This window comes from Pongo abelii, chromosome 12, assembly GCF_028885655.2.
Source record: "Pongo abelii isolate AG06213 chromosome 12, NHGRI_mPonAbe1-v2.0_pri, whole genome shotgun sequence".
Taxonomy (NCBI): Eukaryota; Metazoa; Chordata; class Mammalia; order Primates; family Hominidae; genus Pongo; species Pongo abelii.
This window is the reverse complement of record NC_071997.2, coordinates 128,744,269-128,769,012: the sequence shown is the minus strand read 5'-3', so window position 1 is coordinate 128,769,012 and position 24,744 is coordinate 128,744,269. Positions and strand designations below refer to the sequence as shown.

At 37.2% G+C, this 24,744-nt stretch overlaps 1 long non-coding RNA gene across 1 annotated transcript in view; it reads left to right on the top strand.

The window, feature by feature from the left end:
* LOC129057775 (uncharacterized) overlaps positions 1 to 24,329 on the top strand; it is a 57,067-nt gene extending 32,738 nt beyond the window's left edge. Inside the window, exons 2-3 of the long non-coding RNA XR_008522545.1 lie at positions 16,517 to 16,660; positions 24,133 to 24,329. This is a non-coding gene — a long non-coding RNA (uncharacterized LOC129057775). The remainder of the gene's footprint in view (positions 1 to 16,516; positions 16,661 to 24,132) is intronic.
* The last annotated feature ends 415 nt before the right edge of the window (positions 24,330 to 24,744 follow it).

Sequence of the window (24,744 nt, the reverse complement as noted above, 5' to 3'; positions counted from 1 at the left end):
ACTGTTTGAATGCGCCAGTATGTGGTAAGCTCAGTAGTGTGAAGCTGATTCATACATGCTGCAAACATTGTTCTAGCACCTGGCTGCTTGCTGGTAAAAATTACTCTCTCCCTCTGAGGATTATAATAATCATCTTGGTTATAAGCATAACTAGTGAATAGTCTCAACGTCTCTTCTTTTCAATTCTCCATAATCAATGATAATCACTGGATCCTGCCCAGCCTCATCATGGAAGGATAAAAAAATACTTAAAGGCAACAGCAGACAGAAAAGTTATCCGAATGAGTCCTTTCCCAGAGTTTCCATTAAGGGGCAAATGATTGAGCCTAAAATACCGTAATCATCTCCAATTGTAAATTTGAAATAATTTTTTCCATATGTGACTTCAGGTTTATAGAATGCTAACTAAAGTTTATTTTATACTATTACTCAAATATCTGATTGATAGGACAAAATGTCATCTAATGGTATCTCTGGATATTTAATTTATAACTTTTCTTAAGATTCAAGAATAAATATCACTCGTTCTCTTGCCAGCAACTGGAAAAGAGATTGCAACACTTCTTTCCAGAAATGTTTATTGAGCTTCTACTTAATAGCAGACACCTTGATAGGCCCAGAATATAGAAACGTGAATGAGCCATGATGCTTACGGAATGAATTGATTAAAAAAATACTACAGCACGGTAGATGTCCCACAGAAGGGTGAGCAAGGCATTACGGGAATGCAAGAGACAAAGCACTGTGCATTTGTTGGAATGTGAAGGATGAATAGAAACTTCTCAGGCAGGTAGGTTGTAGTGAGGTGGAGAAGGTGTCTCAGGGAAAAGAGCATGAATCGAATCAGCATTAGCATATGTAATAATGACAGTGTATTTCACAAGACAGATGTCCAGCTCTAACTCAGTGAGGCATTGTATAAGTATTCATCTTGTGTTTACAGTGCACAGAATATTATACTGAAATATATATATCCAAAAGAGACAGTCCATAGACTGAAGAGAAAGTTATATTCGAATGAGAAAGATAAGACAATTCATTCAATTATTAGAAGATAATAATTAGAAGGCAGTGCCTTGAGTTTTCTTTCCTAAGTTTGTCCTCTTCCTTCTATACTCCGCTGCTGGTTTTTGAAGCAGCAGCATCTACTGACCAGGAGCAAAGGGTCAGTCTCTGTCTGTCAATCAACTTGATTCTCTCCTACCCCGCCTGCCTCTCCATTGCCCTCCTGCCTCTCCTTGCACCTTCTCAAGGGTATCACCCTCTCCTGCCTTCCTCTATATATTCTATATGCCGCTCTCTTGGTCTGGAACATCCCCTCACTCATTTTACACCTTGAATATTGGCTCCTGTGGCATTTCCTTTAGGAGATGGGCTGCTATCATGTAGCCAGCACCCAGATAATAAACAAAACTTATGCTCTGGTCTGCCGCTGCCACCCTCTGCCCTCCTCCTGGCTTCTGATAGCATTAGTTAGCTTTTCTGTTTCTGAGCATAACAGAAATGGAATCCTACAGTATGTGTTCTTTTGTGTTTGGCTTCTGTAGTGAACATTATGTTAGTGATATTTGTCCATATTGTTGTGTATAGTTGTAGATCATTTGTTTTAATTGCTGTATATATAAAATAGTCCATTAGGTAAACATCCTAACAGTTATTTTTCTATTTTACTATTGATTGGCTTTGAAATGTTTCCAGTCTATAACTATTAAAATTAGTAAACCTATAACCACTCTTGTGCTTGTCTTCTGGCAATCAAATGTACACAATGCTGTTACTTAGATCTCAGTAGAATTTCTGAGTCATGGAACAGGAATATAGGCAGTTTGACAGTTTCTTGTAAAGTTAATCCAATGCTTCATTTAACCAAGCAATTCTATTTCTAGATATTTACCTGTATTATAGTCTGTTCTTGTACTGGTATTTATAGCTAATTATAAATTTAATATAAATTTAATTTATATTAAAAGAGAGGTTTAATTGGCTTACAGGTTGTACAAGAAGCATGACAGCTTCTGAGGGGAGGCCTCAGGAAAACTTTCAATCATGGCAGAAGGCGAAGGAGAAGCAGGTGCATCTTATGTGGCTGGAGCTGGAGAAGAGAGATGGGGAAGGTTCCACACACTTTTAAACAACCAGATCTCACAAGAACTCACGAGAATAACACCAAAGGGGACGGTTTCCCATTCATGAGAAACCGTCATGTGATTCAATCATCTCCCGCCACGCACTACCTCCAACATTGGGGATTACAATTCGACATGAGATTTGGGCGGGGACACAGATCCAAACCATATTATTACCCAAGAGAAATGAAGACATACGTCCACACAAAGACCTGTTCACTTAAAAGATATCATTCCTTTGTCTTCAGGCTTCTGATTTTTTTTTCTCTTGAGAAGTCCTCTGTGAATCCTGCTGCTGCTCTTTTAAAGACCTTGTGTGCTTTTCCACTTGAAACTTTTAAGATTTTACTTTTGATTTTGTGTTAGTCTGTTCTTACCCTGCAAATAAAGACATACCCGAGACGGGGTAATTTATAAAGAAAAGAGGTTTGATGGATTCACACTTCCACGTGTCTGGGGAGGCCTCAATATCATGGCAGAAGACAAAGAGTAAAGGGACATCTTACTTGGTGGCAGGCAAGAAAGAGAGTGTTCAAAGGAACTCCCCTTTATAAAACCATCAGATCTTGTGAGACTTATTCACTATTATGAGAACAGCATGGGAAAGCCCCACCACAGGACCTCCCACAGGGTCCCTCCCATGGGGAGGGAATTATGGGAGCTACAATTCAAGATGAGATTTGGGTAGGGACACAGCCAAACTGTATCAGTTTTTAAACAGTTTTACTATGATGTGGTTAAGCATTATTTCTCTGTATTTTTCCTACTGAGACTCTTAAACTCTATTTTGATTTTTTTAAATCAGTTTTAAAACATCCTTGGTCTTTATCTCACTGCTATTACTTTTGGTCCTTCTCTCTATTCTCTCTTACTGAGACTCCAATTTCACTTTGGATATGTTCCACATTTTATTACCCTCTCTTCTGTGTGCTTTCTTTTTCTTCTATAATTTCTTTGGTATTCAGTTTGAGTACTTAATACTTACCTGACTTCCAGATTGCATTTTCTTTTCTATTGTTGTATTTAATATGCTATTACATTTATTAATTGAGGTTGTGCATTTCAGATATATGTTTTGGATTGAGATGATCATTTAAATATTTTATACAAATTTTAATTATGTGGTAATCATTTAACATCTGTTACATCTTTATCTTTTGTAATATTGTTGAATATATTATTCACAGTTATTTTTATTCTTTATTATTAATTCCAGTATATTGATCATGTTGAGGGCAGCTTCAGTTGTTTCTTTGTTTTTCTTCCTTATTTTCTTTTTGTCATATAATCTTGCCTCTTTGCATGTTTAGTCATTTCTAGTTATATTTTGGACTGTGTATTAGAGACCTTTGGAAGCTCTGGTGATGGTGAAATTTAACCACTTGTTTGGTAGATATCATCATGGGAGCTTGCCACCTCATCAAGTCAGGGAGTTAGTTGGTCAAGGGTGGGTTTCAGTTTTTTGAAGACTCTGGGTCCCCCTGTTTCTGAGGCATGATGTTCCAGCTTTTCAACTGGCAGGCTGGCCAGTGTTGATCATCCCAAGCCCCCAAACTAAGAAAGAGTCAGTTATTTTTTCACAGATGAGTTTGTTTGTTTGTTTGTTTGTTTTGTCACAAACAGCATCTAATTTGGTAAATGTCTTGGTAAAGACATGTCTATTGCCAAGAGAACTCTAGTTCTTGCCTGGTTTCTCTCTCCTTCAGAAATAGCCTTTTGCCACAGGCCATTGCTGGCTCCTATATTCTCATTCTCTGGACATCCGTGAGCAGCAGGTGCCCCAGTTCAGTCTTAGTTTTGGAACTTTCCTGTTAGTTCAGTGCCCCCCTAGGGCTTTTGCCTCATAGGTGTTTTATGTTTAGAACTTCCCCTGGAGGCTCATGGTATCCGGGTGCTGTGAGAGCATGGAAAATCTCAGGCTGTTTCTGAAGCTCCCAGCCCAGCCCTTCAGCCCCTGTGCAGCCTCAGGATATAGCACACGTCTCTTAGTGAAAACCAGCTGCGTATTTGAGGCTCCCCAATTTGTTATTCCAGACCTGCTTGGTCATTAAACTCCTGCTGGTTCCCCTTTCCCCTGAAAACAGCCTTCTACTAGGCCAAACCAGAAACAACAGCCATGCTCAGAATTGGCAAATGTCTCCGCGGGGAAAACAGCTGGTATCATGAGTTCGTTTCTGAGTGGGTCTCCCTCCACAGAAATCTTGATCCATGAACTCCTCATTGTTTTCATAGACCTCTAAATGCTCTTACCATGTTTTAAAAATTTATCTCCTTTTTCCCTGTGTATCATCAGGTCCTTTCACCTCGCTTTGACCTTCAACATCTGATTGGGAAGCATGCATTTTAGGCCATTTTTTAAAAAAATGAGATGTAAAAAAATCATTTAGAGAAAAGGGGATAAAAGCGATTCATTTGAAACTAAGAAATGCTTGAAAACATTGGTGATATTGGCTGTGAGTAGTGGAAATCCAGGGAGCTGTGAGCGTCTGCCTGCAAAGGTGTGAGATGCTCACGTGGCTAAGGGGCTAGGGCTTTCTGTGCATGGCTTCACATGATGAGAAGATGCTAGAAACGTGGCTAAGGGGCTAGGGCTTTCTGTGCATGGCTTCACATGATGAGAAGATGCTAGAAACGTGGCATAGGGGCTAGGGCTTTCTGTGTATGGCTTCACATAATGAAAAGATGCTAGAAGACAGTTTTCAGGTCGAAGCAGGAGGAATTTTCTTCATAATCTCATTGCTATGAGAAAATGAAATGGATTCCCAGAGGTGACTGTTTTCTCTTGTTGGAGTCAAGCAAGCAGAGTTTGTGATAAGTGTTGGGAAGAGGCTGTTGTGTGGTTGGACTCATATGATTTGTCTGATCTTGTGATTTTATTAATTCTCTATTTTCTCCTTGTAACATAATTGATTTCTGTTTATACAGTAGTAATCATAATTATTACACATATGGCATACAGGAAGCTTTTCTGGGCTCCAATACCTTTGGTTAGTTATTTATCTCAAAGCAATTAGTTCTTTCTTCACCAAATATATTCTGCAGTTATATTTCTGTTCAGGTCTCCAGTTAAAAAGAAAAACCACTGCCTGAACCTAAGTTGATAATGATATATTATATACATTCTTCTTCTTATATAAAAGCATTCTTCTAGAATCAAAGTTCACTCTTGGTAGTTAAGTACCTACTCAGAGGAGAGGAAAGTGGTGGTGTATTTTCACACTACAGTTACTGATACGGCAAAATTATGCTGTTTCCTGGAGTAGGTTGTCATGTTTATCATAACTAATATATGCATTTATAATTTTCAAAATAAGTTATGCCTGGAAAAATTGCTCATTGGTTGTATTTTAAAATAATCAATGTGTTTTCTTGATGCAGCCATAAGAGCTGATATTGGCCCTATATTAATCGTAATCTCTGTGTAATGTTTTGTTTAATGTAAACTCATTTAAGATATAACAATAATATAACAATAATAACAGTGATATTAATAAATAGTAATAACAACAGCTTTATACTTTCCAACGTTTGTTATGTGTAATATTAGATTATTATTGCATAAGTCTGAGAGTCAGGGGTAACAATAAAAGTTCAGTTTTATACAGGAGGAACTGAGGTCCAGGATTGTTAATTGATTTGTTCAATATCACACAGCTTGGAGAAAACTGGCAATAAAGAATCAGGTTTTCTTGCCCCTAGTCTTTTTGTCCTTCAGTAACACCAGAATGTTTCCCATAAACTCTGCAATACACAGGTCTTCAGGATCAAATTACTTTTTTTGTGAATTGCTCTTTCTGCAAAGTTACTCACCATCTCTTGGCCCTAAATCAATATCTTGAGTCCTTTTTTAGACTTATCAGAAAGAGGTGGAGATCATCTCTACAAAGAGTTGCTCTGGAAGAAAATTTCTACATCTGCCATTGAAGCAAGTAGTTCAGCTGGCTGCCTCTGTTTATCCACTTTTGTTTTAAGGAAAAATATTTGGGGAGTTTTAATGAGCAGCAAGAGTTTATTTTACTCCCTTCCTGGAAAATTTGGGCTTTCAGTGATATTGTAACCTAAATGTGATAATTCTTAACAGATAAGAGCTCTCCCTGTCTGTTTTGTCTATACCTCAACTAACTTCTCTAGTGGGAACTTTGAGAATGAAAAGGGGCTACAGACAGAAGTTACTGTGAAAGTGACTAGATCTCCCATTCTGGGGATATTTCTGTTGCATCATCCCAGTACTTCAGGGACTTGGAGTGTGGGATGGCACTTATGTGTCTCCAAGAGCTATCCTGGCTCTAGTCTTCCAACTAGCAGTTGTCTATACTTAATATTTTCCATGTTTCCAACTAGTATTCAGCGTGCCTGAGTTCTGGCTATGTGTGAAGATCCTGGAGATTTATCTTTGAAAGAGATATTAATCAAGTCCTTGGTTTCTGAAATAATGAGGTGTTTCAAATCCATTTGCAGGATTTTAGTCATGTGAGCAGCAGCCAATATGTTCTCAGCACTGAAATCTGTCATTTTAGCATCTAACAAATGAATCTGAAGTATATATTAGAGATGTTGTTAAGAAACATGTTGAATTTATGGCATTTATCAATTTATTGACACAATAAACCCTAAACCTATAGGATACATATACATTTGCCAAGGTGAGAAGCTAGTACAGGAAGGAAGGCTAAGAGAGGTACAGGGCCTGGGTCAGAGAGTAGATTTCACTCTGACAATAATGTTAATAGTGTCATGCCCTGTGCTAACCACTTTACACAACCTATTTCATTTTCATGGGAGTTATGCCTACTTGTTCTGTCAGTTTACAGATGATAACATTAAATCTAGAATAATTCTTATGTGGTAGAACAGCTAATAGAATTGGGAAGTGTTGGTTTGAACACAGGTCTGTCTATCTTCCTCCACAAAAGGTAAGTACCTTAATATGCTGCATTTCAAAGATGTCCCACAGAAAGGGTCTAATTAATATCAGTAAGAATACCATTTTATCCAACCTTCAGGGTTTAATAGCCAGCAGGACACCTGTGTTCAAAGAGAATGGACAGAATCATATCCACTGTGTTTACCTGAAAAGGTACCTCTGCTAGGAGAAACCCTGTGTGATCCATGAGGTTCCACAACCTCTTAACAGAATTGTTTACAAATGGCTGGAATTCAGGATCAGGGAATATTTTGACCTCAGTACCATTCACGGCTCCTTTTCGTGTGGTTCCGGTATCTTTGCTGGTTTCAGGGATGCAAGCAAATGCTTCAGCTGGGAGTTGCTTCCACAGTGGTAGTATTTTAAGCTTAAGTTGGAAAACAAACTTTTCTTATTACTATTGTATGACCTGAAGCCAGGTTGATGACTTCTTTAAGCTACTGTTGCCCCCTTTGTAAAATAAGGTTACAATTGAAGGCAAAAATGACCTGTAAACACAGAGAATTGTAATACTTATGATAATAGAGATAACCTATGCATAAGGACAGAATTTTGTTTCTGTAATTTAGAAAATACTTATAAATGTAATTTCCCTATTGCCCATTCAATATGACAAAATCTGACATGTTTTAAACGGTTTTCATTTTGCAGGTTGGTTATATGTATGTATACACGCAGACCAACAAATAACAAGAAATGATCATGTTAGAATTTGAGAAAAACAGAAAAAATGTGGCATCTTTCAAAAAGGAATTTTAATTCCTTGCCTTCAGAATAAAAATCTAAATAGGTCATGTGCACTGGCTTCACGATGACAAAGACAAGTCACACAGGAATCACATGGAGGTTTGTGTGGTTAAATGGGGTGGAAAAGAGCTATCAGAACATCTGCAGTTAGAATCCCAGCACTGACCGGCATCTCGCAGGGCTGGTCGGGATATGCTTGTCCAACAGTACAATGTGACAATGTGAGGAAGGAACAAGTGTTCTTAGCCTCCAGAATGCCACGGCAGTGGGACCCATTTCCTCAAGGAACAAATCCAGAAATAGGTGGGACCGGGTGGTTGCCTTATTACGTATAAGCTGCTCGAGGCGGTGGCCAGGGTGAACGAAAGAGAAAGGGTTAAATTTGAAACCAGTCAACTAGTCTTTTGTGAACTTGATCTTGATTACCAATACAGAAACAGATAATTAGAGGCACCATTCCCATTTTAGTCCCTATAAAATTTTATTACACACCGAACTCAACTACTGGCATTATTTCATGCCTCAACAAAGCCAGGGCATTAAGGACAGGCTTAAATGCTCAGCCTGTGTTTTAGAAGCGGTTTCTGTCAGATGGTATTTGACAGTCATTTGCAAAATTGCCTTTAGTCTTAACTATTGCACTTGGTTATTTTTTGATACATCAATTTTTTTGATAATGGCTACTTTTTTTTTCTTCCAGGCCTTTTAAAATGCAAGTCAGTTCTTTACAGAGCAATTTAACACAAATTTTGTAAAGCAATTAATACTAAGTCACATGTATTATGTTGGTGTAAAAGTAATTATGGTTTTTGCCATTACTTTTAGTGGCAAAAATCACAATTACTTTTGCACCAACCTAATAGTTCAAGAACATTTTATAGCACTAATTTTCAGGGTTCTGTTGCTATCTTTTTCTCCTGAAGCCAAAACTCAGCCTGCTGCTGCCCTTTCTGTCCCGTTGGTTCACTATGTTGCCATGTTTCTGCCGTTTCTCAGCACAGGGATTAACTAGAACAACCAGGCTGTGTTTAAACAAGTCAGTTATTTCAATTATATGGTTGGAGACATCGGCTCCTCACTGAGAAAGAAGATAGTTATTTGCTAATTTGCTAAAGATTTCAGAAAAAAATATGTGTTTTATAATTTTTACCTACATAACATTACTGAGTTCTCACAAAGTTTTAAATAATAGAACTGGATTTATTGATTTTTCTATAATATTAGAAATTATCTATAAGTTAATGCAGTTGCTTAGAAATTGTTTGACCTCTAGGTAGAATTTAGAATTTCTATGCCTGTCTTTTTGCCTTTGTACTGTTTAACTGGAAAGAATCTAAGAAGTCATATCCTTCTATCTGTGCTTTGCAGAGTGTGAGCATGTAATGAGTATCCATTCATTTGAAATAAAGAGTAAGCTGTTACTTAGATGCAATGTCAATCAAGATAAAATGTTGGGCCATTAAAAAATAGGTTTCTGAAAAACGCTGAGTCTTGACATTCTGTTTTTTGAAGCAAGAGAAAACCATTGTGATTTTGTGTAGTTTCCAAACTTTTCTTTTGACTATGGATTCTTTTTTGTGACGTTGGCATGAATGGATAAAAGAAGAGATACCTCAACTGAAGAATAAGGTCCCCAGAGTACTGAGGCAGAGTGAGCCCTGAGGGTGGCATGGCTGACGGTTTAATATCCATATTCTTACCCCAGCACTCCACTTCATAGATGAGCATGCTACAGCCAGAGAGGAAACACTCTCTCCCTCACGTACCCCTGATCTTGTTAGGATCTGAGTACCTTTCCTCTCCACTGTCCTGGGTGTTTCTTGGTCACCCTGGCCTTGATACACTGTTTCCGCCTCTAGTGCCTGAGTCCTTCATGCATCCTCACTTTCCAAATCTACACCAGGAATCCCTACTCCATTCGAGGGAGCTGCCTATCATGCTTAGATAGTGAAAATCCAGTCACTGGAGAAGGCTTGGTACTCTAAATTCAGCCTTTGCTAGGGAATGCAGTATTGAGTGGAGCTTTGCTGAAAATAATGGGAATAAGAAACACATCTTACTTGTCTTGTGGCATAATCTGATTAGATTTCTCTTACCATCAAATGCTGTGGTTGGGTTGTTTTGTTGTTCTAAAGTCACTGAAGAACTCATACATTGGTATCTTGTCCCAAAATGACAAAATCGACATCATTATATGTGTCTGACTCTGTGCTGTTTATATATGCATATATATATATGCATATATATACACGTATATATGCATATATATGCATATATATGTATATGGATCTATATGCATATATATGCATATATATGTATATGGATCTATATGTATATATATGCATATATATGTATATGGATCTATATGTATATATATGCATATATATGTATATGGATCTATATGTATATATATGCATATATATGTATATGGATCTATATGTATATATATGCATATATATGTATATGATCTATATGTATATATATGCATATATATGTATATGGATCTATATGTATATATATGCATATATATGTATATGATCTATATGTATATATATGCATATATATGTATATGGATCTATATGTATATATGCGCATATATATGTATATGGATCTATATGTATATATATGCATATATATGTATATGGATCTATATGTATATATATGCATATATATGTATATGGATCTATATGTATATATATGCATATATATGTATATGGATCTATATGTATATATATGCATATATATATACAAAATCGACATCATTATATGTGTCTGACTCGGTGCTGCTTACATATGCATATATATATGCATATATATATAGGTATATATGTATATGGATATATACGTATATATGCATATGGATTTAGTATTACCCTGTGAAGTTACTTGTGCTGTATGGGCTATTTTAATTCTGCCCCCTCAGATCCATGCTGTGCTCCACCCTACCCTGCTCCGTGTCCAGTAAGATGGCCTCTATAGAACGCATTGTGCAGGCTCCCTTGGCTGAGTTCTGCTCCCTTCTCTTAATGAAGGCTCTGGCCACATTCACAGGGCAGAGGGCATGTGGTTCCGGCAGCGTGTGCTTTACCAGTGGCTTCAGCTGTTGTCTGATTGCCTTCCTCCAGGGCCCCTGCTCTCCTTGTGTTCCAGTAATGTATTTCCTCCCCTTTCCCTGTCCATCTTCCCAATGTTGGTAGGCCGTTAGTGCCCAACTTTAACTTTTCTTGTTCCTAAACTTCTGTAACAGCTCCATATCCACTTCCTCTATTAAAAAGTATTTAATGAAATCGTTCCATCTGAGTCTTCTGTCTGTGCCATTTGCTTTCCCCAGAATCCTGATGGATACGGCACCATCTTTTCTATTTTACTGATGGCTATCATAGGATTTGCCATGAAGTTAAGCTTCAGGGTCCCTCATTTATGTGGAACCTTCCAAGGCTCTCAGTAGGATCCCCTGTGTTCCCATTGCCACAGGACTGTGTGAAATTCACAAAGAAAATGTGCCTCTGCATAGAGGACCTTTGTCTTTTCGGACTCCAGCTTCCTCTGGGTTGCCCCTTCTTGGGCTGATTTGCACTGGAATGGCTGTGGACGTTTTAGAGATTTGGCTTCAGGTTGATTTGGGGATAGGTTTTGTTTGAGTTTAGTGAGGTGTATTTATGTGGCTGCATTCATTGTACAGAATTAAGGTGTTGCTGACCTTCCAGAGTAGGAATACCTTCCAGGGTGTTCCTATTACCTCCTGTATCAACTCATATAGAGGTTTTTTTAAAATAAAAACACGTTCCAATCCACCTAGCACCAGATATATGAAGCTTGTAGAGGAGAAACAAGGTTTGAAAAAAAGAAACCCAGAAATGTGCCTGTGGAAACTTCTAAGCAGAAAGATTTAGTACTTATCAACACCTACTCAACATGCAAATGCTCAGCCCATCCCTACCTAACTGTGTAATGCATCAGATGCAGTTTAAACAATACCACTTTTATAAAGATTCTGCAAAATAGAATGTAACAGAATTCTTATGTTTATAGAGAAAAAGCAGTTACTAGTATTACACACAGAAAGAACTTTCAATTAAGTTTCTTAGGTTTGACTAAAATCCTAAACTTTTACATGACATTAAGAAAAATGAAATATGAAGCAGGAGGAAGTGTTATTAAACTATCAACAATGTATTCAATCTAGGAAGAGTTAATTATCTACAGAGGTAATACCAAACAAATTATCTTTTTATTCTTTACATAGTATACTCATCTATAGAAAATATTATAAACTTATTTTAATGGGAAAAGACATTCAAACACTATTCAACCAAAATACATAGGAGCAAAAGTATTATAAAGGTGAATCAGGTGCCTAATTAGTAAAAAAAAAAAAATTAGTTTATTTGTATTTGAGATTTTTCTAAAGTTTTTAAACATTTATAATTCATTGTGGTTTTTTTTTCATTCAAAATAAATATTTACATTTGTACTGAATATAGCATTGATAACTTTGTTTTCTTTTTTCAAAGATGACCGCTAAAACTCTTTTGAGAACTATCAACTCAAAACTGCACTCTTGAGCACTTTGTAACACAATCCTATTATTACTCACTAGCAGAGGTGGGGTTCACAGTTTTGTCTTTATTCTAAAGCATATGATTTTTGTAGTATAATACTCAACATTTCTGTCTCAAGTTGCAGCCCTCAGGAAATAGATGTTAATATAAAAATTTGCATACAAATACTTTATTTGGGAGGTCATCCTAGGAAACACTGATTGGAGGGTAGGAAGGTAAAGCAAAGGATAGAGGGAGGGTACTGCTGCAGTCAGCAGGACTTCATTCTTCTTTGGACTCTGGGACAGTGCAGATTGTGTCCAGCAGTTCTCCCGCCCAGGGGTGAGGGGGCTGCAGTATTTATCTACCATCTCCCATTTGTCATTTGTCAATGGCGGCTGCTCCCAGGGCATTGATTTCAGAGCATTTTTAGACTATGTTGTCCGGGCCAGGAAGGCTCCAGTGGCCAAAACAGCTCTTGGGTGGCAGCTAGGCTTGCACTGGAAGCAGCAGGAAAGGGGTGTGTTGCAGGGAATGGTGATGCCAAGAGGTTATGGAGAAAGTGCTGATAACTCCCTACTGCAGTTCCCAAAGAGGAGACTTGACTTGCGCTGATTTTTGTTTTCCATTTTAGTTCTGTTTTGGATTATAATAATGCCTGGTGTTATTTTGCAATTTTAACTTGATAAAGCATTATTATATACCATATGTTTTAAGGGAAAAAATGATCTTCAGCCTTACGATAACTGTCCTTTGTTTTTTAATGAGTGTGTTTTGTTGGTTTATTTCTTATATAGAACCAAATTAGATATTGCTGATGATACCTATTCAGGGGCTCTACTACTCAATTTCACCACAGTGCACACACACACACACAAAAACACAAATAAATTGGATACAGGTAGTCCTGGAATGCAAATAATCAATATTTCCCCACTGCAAAATGAAGAGAAAATTGCATGGCCGTAAGCTTCCAAAGCTGCCAGGCCTTCGCATTCTTCACACAAGTTTGCTATTACTAAAATTTCATGACTTGGAAAACATTGCTTTAGCCAATATCTGTGCCATTTGAGATAAATAGATGTATTTTATCTGCAATATAAATTCCAATATGTCATGTTTGAATTACGTTTGAATCCATCAAGATAGGCATCATTTCTGTAATCAGCAATATGCAATTATTTGATAACTTGTTATTTTAAGATAAATATTTTAAGTGGATACTTGAAAAGAAGCTCAAATACATGCTGGGAAATTGATTTTTTTTTTTTAATTTAATTCAACAAGAATGAAGTGAGCTGTTCTCCTAAGTTGATAAGGGAAACCATCACAGCCTCTCCACTTGGTGTTTATGGTAGGCTAGGTAACTATTTTTCTAGTTTTTAAAAATTTTAATATATATGATCACTGGTTAAAATGCTTTCTTTTACATTTTTTAAAAAATGATTTTCCTATGTTAACAAGTAGGACCTTTGCTTTGGAAAAGTACTGGATGAAGCACTTTCTTGATCAAAAGCGTTCCATCTGGATCTTAACAGAGAATTTTCAGATACATTTAGTCAGGAGAATTGAGTGATCTTTTGTCCACAGTTAAACCCATTTAGTATTTATAACTTTTCTCTTTTTTTATTTTTTATTATACTTTAAGTTCTAGGGTACATGTGCACAACGTACAGGTTTGTTATATATGTATGCATGCGTCATGTTCGTGTGCTGCACCAATTAACTCGTCATTTACATTAGGTATTTCTCCTAATGCTATCCCTCCCCGTTCCCCCCACCCCACAACAGGCCCAGGTGTGTGATGTTCCCCTTCCTGTGTCCAAGTGTTCTCATTGTTCAATTCCCACCTATGAGTGAGAACATGTGGTGTTTGGTTTTTTGTCCTTGCGATAGTTTGCTGAGAATGATGGTTTCCAGCTTCATCCATGTCCCTAAGAGGACATGAACTCATCCTTTTTTATGGCTGGATAGTATTCCATGGTGTATATGTGCCACATTTTCTTAATCCAGTCTGTCATTGATGGACATTTGAATTGGTTTCAAGTCTTTGCTATTGTGAATAGTGCTGCAATAAACATATGTGTGCGTGTGTCTTTATAGCAGCATGATTTATAATCCTTTGGGTATATACCCAGTAATGGTATGGCTGGGTCAAATGGTATTTCTAGTTCTAGATCCTTGAGGAATTGCCACACTGTCTTCCACAATGGTTGAACTAGTTTACAGTCCCATCAGTGTACTGTATTCAGGAGACCCATCTCACATGCAGAGACATATATAGGCTAAAAATAAAGGGATGGAGGAAGATCCACCAAGCAAATGGAAAACAAAAAAAGGCAGGGGTTGCAATCCTAGTCTCTGATATAACTTTTCTCTTATACAAAGACAACCCCTAAAACTCTATGATAAAAGAGTTCAATTTTTTTCTAATGCATTTGCTTATGCGGGATGTGTGGGAGACTGAACCTAACTGGGATTCTGGCAGGAAGGAAGAAATGAATTTAAAATAGATTGGTGGGCAGGGCTGTGTTTCATCTGTTCCCATACCTTTAGGTCTAGCATAGTGGCTGCTGCATAGCAGTTGCAAAGTACATGTTCACTGGGTAAATGAGTTCATCTCAATGACACCCCTAGGACTCTGGGTATCAGCATCCTGCACTTCCTCTCTAGTGTAAAAGAGTGTTATGAAAACAAAGTAGAATTCTCTGAGGTCAATAGAATGGATTGAAGAAAGCACCATGCTAGGGCCCATAAAATGCTGTTGATTGCCAATAGCTTTACCCCAGTGTCACTTCCTGCCCAAGCAATGTAGATGGGATGTTAGTTGTCTGATGTCCTCATACCATGATTTTGCTGAAAAGTTGAAGGATTTTCTTTTCATAAAGATTTATTTGTACAACAAGCTCTTTTTTTGTAGAAAATCATGCTACAATATAATGTTTTCTCTCTCTTTTCTTCTCTCATTAAAACAGTGTAAAAAGCATTGACTTTTGTTTCAACCTTACCAGCCACCAAGTCTTCCATTCTCCCTGTGTTCAGTTACCGTGGAAGGTGAACACTTTTAATCTCATTTCTGTGTCTTTGTTCCTTTGCTTGGAACCAGTGCCCCATATCCTAAATACCTGCAGTACATCTGTTGGGATGAATCCAGTTCAAATACTGTAATACTGCATGTCATAGAAAGAACGAATCGTTTGCTACTGTGTGCTATCATATGACTTTTGGAAGTCTATACATTGGACTGCAGATATTTGCTTAAGATTGTTTCTCTTTGTCCTTAAAAGCAGGGAAATATTTTACTCTTATTTGTACTCTTGGAATGGTGCGTGGCACCAAATAGGTTCTCAAAGATACTTGCTAAATAAATAAATAAATAAATTATTACTAAAATATAATGCAGCATGGAAACTAGAAATGGCCTCAAAGCCTGAAAGAAAGTGATTCAGCCTAATAGACATACAAAAACCTAATGAATAAAAATGTAATGCATAGCACAATTATGTGACTTTTTAAGCAAATGGGGTAGTGCTTAAAATACTAGGCAGACGTGGAAATTCTGATCATAATTGTGACCACTTATTTTGAATTTAGCAAAATCTCTCAATTAAAAGACAATGTGAATCTTGGATAATAGTAAATGAAACATTTGGTTCTTATCAAAAAGGTATGGTTGGGCTGGGTGTGGTGGCTCACACCTATAATCTCAGCACTTTGGGAGGCTGAGGTGGGTGGATCACCTGAGGTCAGGAGTTTGAGACCAGCCTGGCCAACATGGTGAAACCTCGTCTCTACTAAAAATACAAAAATAAGCAGGATGTGGTGGCAGATGCCTGTAGTCCCAGCTACTTGGGAGGCTGAGGTAGGAGAATAGCTTGAACCCTGGAGGTGGAGGTTGCAGTGAGCTCAGATCGCACCACTGTACTCCAGCCTGAGTGACAGAGTGAGACTCTGTCTCAAAAAAAAAGGAATGATTGTCCTTTCATTCCAGTCACACGTAGAAATGATTGAGTACCTGATTCTTCTTGGTTGCTGAGTATGAACCAGCTGGGGACCTTGATTTCAACAAAACATTGCTTTTCTAAAGGCGCTTATTTTGATTGGTTTAAATATTGACTTTTAGAGTTCATGACCTTCATTCAGTTTTATTAGCAAGCATTTTTTGTTAATCTTTCTAGCCAATGGATGCCTCTCACCAACAACCAGGAAGGAATTTGCATTGATTACTTCACATTGTGTTTTCAAGAACCAGCCCATCAGGACAGCTCTGCATATTATGCATGAGAGAAGGGCATGTGCACTAGAAGAAGACCCTTTTGTAGGTAAGTGAATATTTGAAAAGGTGATATTTATATTGATACTTAGAAATACAAGAGCAACATGCTTATTTCATTAAAGTCATCACGCATTTATTGGAAAGTCTTCCTAATATGGTTATGCTATACTGCTAGTGCATAAGCATGAGTATGGGCTTGTGTGTTCACATGTGGCAAATGGTTATATAAAGAGAGTAACACATTTTCTTTTTTATTCTTTAGATTATATTGAGTAAGAAATATAATAGGGACATGAATGTGACTCAGGTGTCATACCGAACCCTGGTATTTGATATTCTTCAACTATTCCTCCAGTTGTCCCCACTATTTGCTTCCTCTCCTGTCAACAAGTAGTCTTTCCTAGGTGGGATTAAGATAATAGAAAATGTTTTATCTTCTACCACATTCCTTCAACTTGAAGTAACGTTGTTTATGTAAAAAATACTTACATGTATTTTAAAGGCTTAAATAATCTGAAATTTTTAAAAAGCTAAAACACTGAATATTTCATGTCATTGCACTTGATCCTAAACTATAATTCTTTCCTTGTTTTGGTAAGACAACATTCCACTGTGAAATCATGTAGCAAGCTTGTCAGTAAGTCATGTGGAAATTACATGGATTTAACAGGCTTCATGGATAAATAGAAAAACAATGGACTGTTTTAGAAGTTTAAAGCAAAATGACAATGTGTGTCTTGCCTAGACTCTATGGAAATCAATTGTGTTTTTAATTTGTAGTTATTTTTCCAAATTGGTATAACTTGCTTGAAATATCAAAGTTTCTTATTAGTTTATTCAGATATATATATATATATATATTTTTTTTACCTAGAAGACCTTATCATTTAAACTCTGAGAAAATAAAATGGTAAGCTGTTTTATTCTACAAAGTTTAAACAGAAACAACTTTATTAGGGTTAATAGCACAATTCTGCTACATTCTGCTATTTTCATCCCAAATCCATCTTCCCACTGGTATTGTTTCAATTACTTCTTCCTTGTGTATAAAATGTTTAAATTTTTATATAGTAAATTGTGATCATGTTTGAGTACGTCTCTGGTGTTGGCACTGAGCAGAATTGAATATGACAGCTTTTTGTACCAAAAAAATACATTGTTCTGCTCTTGCAAGGATACTTCTAACTTGGCATTACAAGCTAATGAAGGTCTGTATTGGAAATAAAGAACACATGTTCACTTCAAGAAGAGCAGGAAGCAACACTGAAAAATTAGGTCATATTTTGACCAATTGCGTTATTCTTTGCTCTGAGTCTTTACAAAGTCTTGGTGTCTGCTTCATCACCACCCTCTTCCCTTCACCAAATAAGGAATACTGATAATTTGGAAAGTAACAAGTAAAATGAAAAATTCTCACTCCACATTGTACTAGGTTAGTCAGCACATTGTTGTTGATTGCAAATGACAGAAACCCTAGACTTACCTGGCTTATGAAAAAAGGGAATTTATTGACTCACATCATGAAAAATATTAAGTATTCAAGAATGACCTACAAATCCTAGGCAGAGCAATCAGGCAATAGAAAGAAATAAAAGGCATCCAGATGGGAAGAGAGGAAGTCAAAGTCTCTCTCTTCACAGGTGATATAATTCTATATCTATATCTATATCTATATCTATATATCCATATCTATATCTATATATCTATCTATATCTATATCTATATCTATATCTATATCTATATCTATATCTATATCACCACATAGTCTCTGCCCAAAGACTCCTAGAACTGACAAACGACTTCAGCAATGTTTCAGGACACAAAGTCAATGTACAAAATTCAGTAGCATTTCTATACAGCAATAATGTCCAAGTTGAGAGCCAAATCAAGAATGTAATCCCATTCAGAGTAGCCACAAAAAGAATAAAATGTCTAGGAATACGGTTAACCAGGAAGTTGAAAGATCTCTACAATGAAAATTACAAAACACTGCTGTAAGAAATCAGAGACAACATAAACAAATGGAAAAATGTTCCATGCTCATGGATAGGAAGAATCAATATTGTTTAAATTGTCATACTACCCAAAGCAATGTGCAGATTCAATGCTGTTTTTATCAAACTACCAATGACGTTTTTTACAGAATTAGAAAACATATTCTAAAATTCATATGAAAAAAAAGTCTGAATAGCCAAGACAATCCTAAGCAAAAAGAACAAAGCTGGAGGCATCATACTACCCAACTTCAAACTATGCTACAAGGCTACAGTTACCAAAACAGCATGGCGACAGTACAAAAACAGACACACAAACAAACCAACTGAACAGGTTAGAGAACCCAGAATGAAAACCACACACCTATAAGGATCTGATCTTTGACAAAGCCAATGATAACAAGCAATGGGGAAAAAGGCTTCCTATTTAATAAATGGTGCTGGGATAACTGGCTATCAATATGCAAAGGTTAAAGCTGGAACCCTTTCTTATAGCACATAGATTTAAATGTAAAATCAAAAACTTTAAAAACCCTAGAAGAAAACCTAGAAAATGCCACTCCAGACATTGGCCCTGGCAAAGATTTCATGATGAAGACTCTAACAGCAATTGAAACAAAAACAAAAATTGACAAATGGACTCTAATTAAACTAAAGAGCATCTGCACAGCAAAATAAATTATCAAAAGAATAAATAGACAACCTATAGAATAGGAGAAAATATTTGTAAGCAATGCATCTGACAAAGGTATAATATTCAGAATATCTATAAGGAGCTTAAATAAGCGAGAAACAACCCCACTTTAAAAACATGCAAAGGACATGAGCAGATACCATTTGACCCAGCCATCCCATTACTGGGTATATACCCAAAGGAATATAAATCATGCTGCTATAAAGACACATGCACACGTATGTTTATTGCGGCACTATTCACAATAGCAAAGACTTGGAACCAACCCAAATGTCCAACAATGATAGACTGGATTAAGAAAATGTGGCACATATACACCATGAAATACTATGCAGCCATAAAAAAGGATGAGTTCATGTCCTTTGTAGGGACGTGGATGAAGCTGGAAACCATCATTCTCAGCAAACTATTGCAAGGACAAAAAACAAATGCTGCATATTCTCACTCATAGGTGGGAATTGAACAATGAGAACACTTGGACACAGGAAGGGGAACATCACACACCTGGGCCTGTTGTGGAGTGGGGGGAGGGGGGAAGGATAGCATTAGGAGATATACCTAATGTAAATGACGAGTTAATTGGTGCAGCACACCAACATGGCACATGTATACATATGTAACAAACCTGTACATTGTGCACATGTACCCTAGAACTTAAAGTATAATAAAATATATATATATATATAAAGAAGACATACAAGTGACCAACTAGCATATGAAAAAATGTTAAACATCACTAATCATCAGAGAAATGCAAGTAAAAACCACAACGAGACACCATCTCACATCAGTCAGAATGGATATTATTAAAAAGTCAAAAAATAACAGATGTTGGCAAGGTTGTGGAGAAAGGGTAACACTTATATGCTGCTAGTGGGAGTGGAAATTAGTTCAACCACTGTGGAAAGCAGTTTTGAGATTTCTCAAATAACTTAAGGCAGAACTACCATTGGATCCTGCAGTCCCATTATTGGGTATATACCCAAAGGAATATGAATCATTCTGCCAAAAATACACATGCACTTATATATTTATTGAAATACTATTCACAATAGCAAAGACATGGAATCAACCTAGATGTCCATCAACATTAAACTTGATAAAAAGAATGTGATATATATACACCATGGAATACTATGCAGCCATAAAAAATAATGAAGTCATGTCCTTTGCAGCAAAGTGTATGGAGCTGAAGGCCATTATCCTAAGTGAACTAATGCAGATACAGAAAACAAAATTCCTACTTGAATGTGGAAGGTGAGAAGAGGGTGAAGATAGAAGCACTCCCTATTGGGTTGGTCACTATACTCATTTCCTGGGTGACAAAATAATCTGTACACCAAACCGCGGCAACATACAACTTACCCATGTAACAAACCTGCACATGTATCACTGAACCTAAAGTACAAGTTGCGAAAAAAAAGAATGACTCAATCCAGGAGCCCAATAGAGACCTTCTCCCAATCTGTGTTGCCCAACTTTCATCAGTGGTGGCTTTATTCTTAGTGTTCACATGAAGTAGGTTATCTGTCAAGAGTTTTCATGTGCTTGGATCCAAGTCCAGAGATAATTAGAGCACTTGATCCTCGCTCGTCAATCAACCATCTCCCTGTGTCTCTTTTAGTGGGACTGGGTCATATTCTTAGCCAACTTTGGCCAAAGGGCTGAGTTTCTCTGAATGACTAGGCCAGAGCCACATGCTTTTCCTGTATCTAGGGTTAAGCCAATCCACAGGACACCCATAGAGAGATGAATTGAGTATGGCTTTCAAAGCCATATGGGGCTATAGTCCTCTGAGATGGTGGTGGGGGAGTAATAAAAAGTTACAAAAGCAGTGGTTGTCTACCACCTAAATTCATAAGTTCTGTTACCTAGAGCAAAAGTAAGCCTCAAGATATATTCATCAGTTTTATGAATATCTTACTTTAGTTTGTTTGACTTCTAGGATTCATCAAAGTTGTAGTAGAAAATAAACAATTTATTACCTAGTCTACAAATTAGAAATGAATACAAATTTTAGAAATACATAAAGTAGTAATTTGGTTAGTTCCTTAGCAATATATGAAGTAATAATTTGGTTAATTCTTCTTTTCCAGGTGATAACTAAAACATATAATGAAATATATTAGAATTATTTTTAATTGCTTCATTTTGAAGACACAACTTTTAACTAACTAATTGATAAAATAATCTTTAGAGATTAAGCATGCCTATGGCTTAAGGCCATTCTGCCATTGCATTTTTCTTCTGTTTGTTCCCTCTGATCTTGGTCTCTGTTATTTTTTTTCTGCCATTCTGTGTTTTATTTGTATCTTTTTTTAGAATTCCATTTGGATTTATGTCAACTACCTTTTAGTGTATTTTTTGTGTAAAATTATTAATGGCTCTAGGTATTAAATTGTATATATATATAAAACTTATTACAGTCTGCTGGCACTGACATTTTATTACTTTGAGTCAAGTGTAAATGCTTTATCCACCTGTAAGTCCCTTTGTTCTTTTCCATTTGTAGTATTTTTATTTTTTATATTTTGTCTTCATACTTTGGGAACTACATCACACAATGTTATGATTTTTTGCTTCAACTTTCAAACATAATTTAGAAAACTTAAAAAGAGAAGAATAATCTTTTTACTTTATTCTTTCTTCTTGGCATTCTAAGGTTTCTCCTTTTATCATTTTCTTCTTTTTTAGAGAACTTTCTTTAGCCATTCCTTTAAGATAGTTTTGCTGGTGACAAAGTATCTTAGTTTTTCTATCTGAGAAAGCCTAGATTTTCTCTTCATTTTACAGGATGATTTTGCATGATTCCAGGTTGACAGTTCTTTTCTTTGATCTCTTGGAAAATATTGCATTGTATCTTCCTAGCGTCTGTGGTTCTTGATGAGAAATCTGCTGTCATTCAAATTGTGTTTTTTCTTATAGGTAAGTTTTTTCTCTCTCACTGCATTCAAGATTTTTAAAAAAAATCTTTGGAAGTTTGATTATGATGTGTCTTGACATGAATTTCTTTGGACCTATCCTTTTTGTTATTTTCTCAGCTTCTTGAGTCTATAGATAGATTTCCTGTCCTTCACAGCAAGGTGAGGGGGCCATACGTGCCCCACGTCCCATTTCCCACAGCATTTGCCTGGAATAGCGTAGTTATCATCTAAAGGTTTTCTGGGTTTCTTGGCTGCCACATTCCTTGTCTTGTGGTGAGAGATAACAAGATTCACATGGCATTCTTTAATTTTTATTGTTGGAGGCCATTGATGCTTTTGGGTTGCTAGCTTTTCCAAGATCTGGTGTGGGATACGTGAGATTAGGTGTGGGATACGTGAGACTAGGAAGAATTGTATGGAGCTCACCACTTTGCTCCTCCTTGGGCCCCAAGGTTCCTGTCCAGTAGGTCTTCCTCTCTTCACCTTGCAGAGTCTTCTTAAGTTTGTTTATATACAAAGCCCAGAGTGTTTTAGCCATCATTAATGAGGGGTACCATTTTCAATATAGAAAGTAAAAATTCAAATTTTTTTTTCTACTGCCTATTTGTAAATATCGGGCAGTAGAGAATGTTCAGTTTCATTATTTGAGGGTTAGATGACTTTTAGCTTGGCTATTCTTGCATCCTGTAAATATAAATTTCAAGAAGTGGCAATAATTTCTCAGATTTCATTCAACATATATGTATTATACTTTTACCATATGCCTAACTTAGAAGTTTATTTGCACTATGGTTTTTGCTTAATAAATTAATCAAGAAATTGTCAGTTGTGTTATTTATTTCTTAGCTTTACTGTAAGGGAAGTATATGAATATACAAATGAATCTCTTTCTTTAAGGAACATCGATGCTAAGTAAAGGAACTCTGAAATAGTATTACACAGCCTTATATGAATTACAAAGTAGGGGCTTTGTCCAGGGAAAAGAGCGCATACTTTGGAGCCAGTATAATTCAGGCTTAAATCCTGAATAAAACATATGTTAGATGAATGGGTTGTGGCAAAGCAATTCGCATCTGTGTTTCTTTTCCCTTATTTGTAAAAAGGGTTCTCAATGAAAAAAGGTAATGTTTATAAAACACCTAACATAGTGCATGAAACACAGAGGTTTTCAGGGAATGGTGCCTGTCATTATTGACTACATGTGCAATGAGAAGTGTTAGATTTTTGCTGTCTCAAAGAAACCCATGGTCTACCTAATGCTTGTCAAAATCAGAAAATTACACTACTACTCAGATAGGATTGGTAAAGCCTGCTAAGACCTCACCATTGGTCTAATGGATGCCAGCCTGGGAGAGTGGATTTGGTGTTAGGACTGGCCAAATTGGCCAAACATCTATCCAAAGATATTAACTAAGAGGCCGACAGGTGGTGGACAGCACAGTGCTGATGTGCAGGGAGTGGTTATGATAACAGAAGCAGGGAAATGGTATTTCTGGGTCATTCATTTAACCTGAAGTTATAATTCAATTAAATAGAGGGTTTTGGGCAAAGGATACATTTCCAGGGGTATGTGTGTGAGAGGGTGTTGTTAGTATGAAGTCAGTGGAATTTCAAGGTCTACAGTTGACAGGCATTGCTTTCAGGGAAGACTCCTGCCTGACCCAGGAACTAAGGCGAGCCCAGTCTCAATGGTAGGCTCAATAAACAAAGAATGGGAGAAAAGGCCCAAGATCAATCTATGAGGTCTTCTGGTGAGATGAGATCTTGTTTCTTGATCAGAACGGACTCACAAATTGTTTCAGGTGGAATTTGCAAGAGGAATGCATGCCAGGGAGTCCACTGGCACAGTGGAAAGAACTCTGGTCTCCCAGAGACTCATGCTCCTGTTCTGCCTCTCCCATTGCAGGTCTGGTGACCCTGGGTGGTGCCTCATCTTGATGGGCTTCACGGTGCCACTCTGCAAAATGCGAGTGACAGCAATCACCTGTAAGAGTTTTAGTGAGAATAAATGAACAGCACATACAAGACGGGTATGTCAGGTAGGTATACAAAAAGGTCATGTCTTCCCTCCCTTTGAGTGCCTGAAGAGAGAGGCACATGGGAGAGCCATCCACAAAGGAGGAAGGGCTGCATGCCAGGAAACCAGCCTGCTTGCTTCAAGGCAGCAGTGTGCACGCATAGCTCTTTGGACCGCAAGGCACAGGCACTCAAGGTCAATTTTCCCCAAGCTAAGGTCTCCCTGCATGTCTCTGTAGTAAACAAGACCAGAAAAATCAGGGTTGAAAAATATTTTAGAGTCAGATGTGATTAAATGGGGAAGTGCGTGATGTGACCAGTAAGTGCTAGAGGAGGGTCATGCAAAGGACAGGTTAGTGTGGACTGATAGAGAAAGAGAAAATGTCAAGGAGAGGGTGAGTGGAGTGGGATCCTGGTGGGCTGTGGATCATAGACCGGCTTCGAGGTCAGGGTGAGGCGGGATGTGCCGTGCCAGGATGCTCTCTGAGGACAGTGTGTTCCT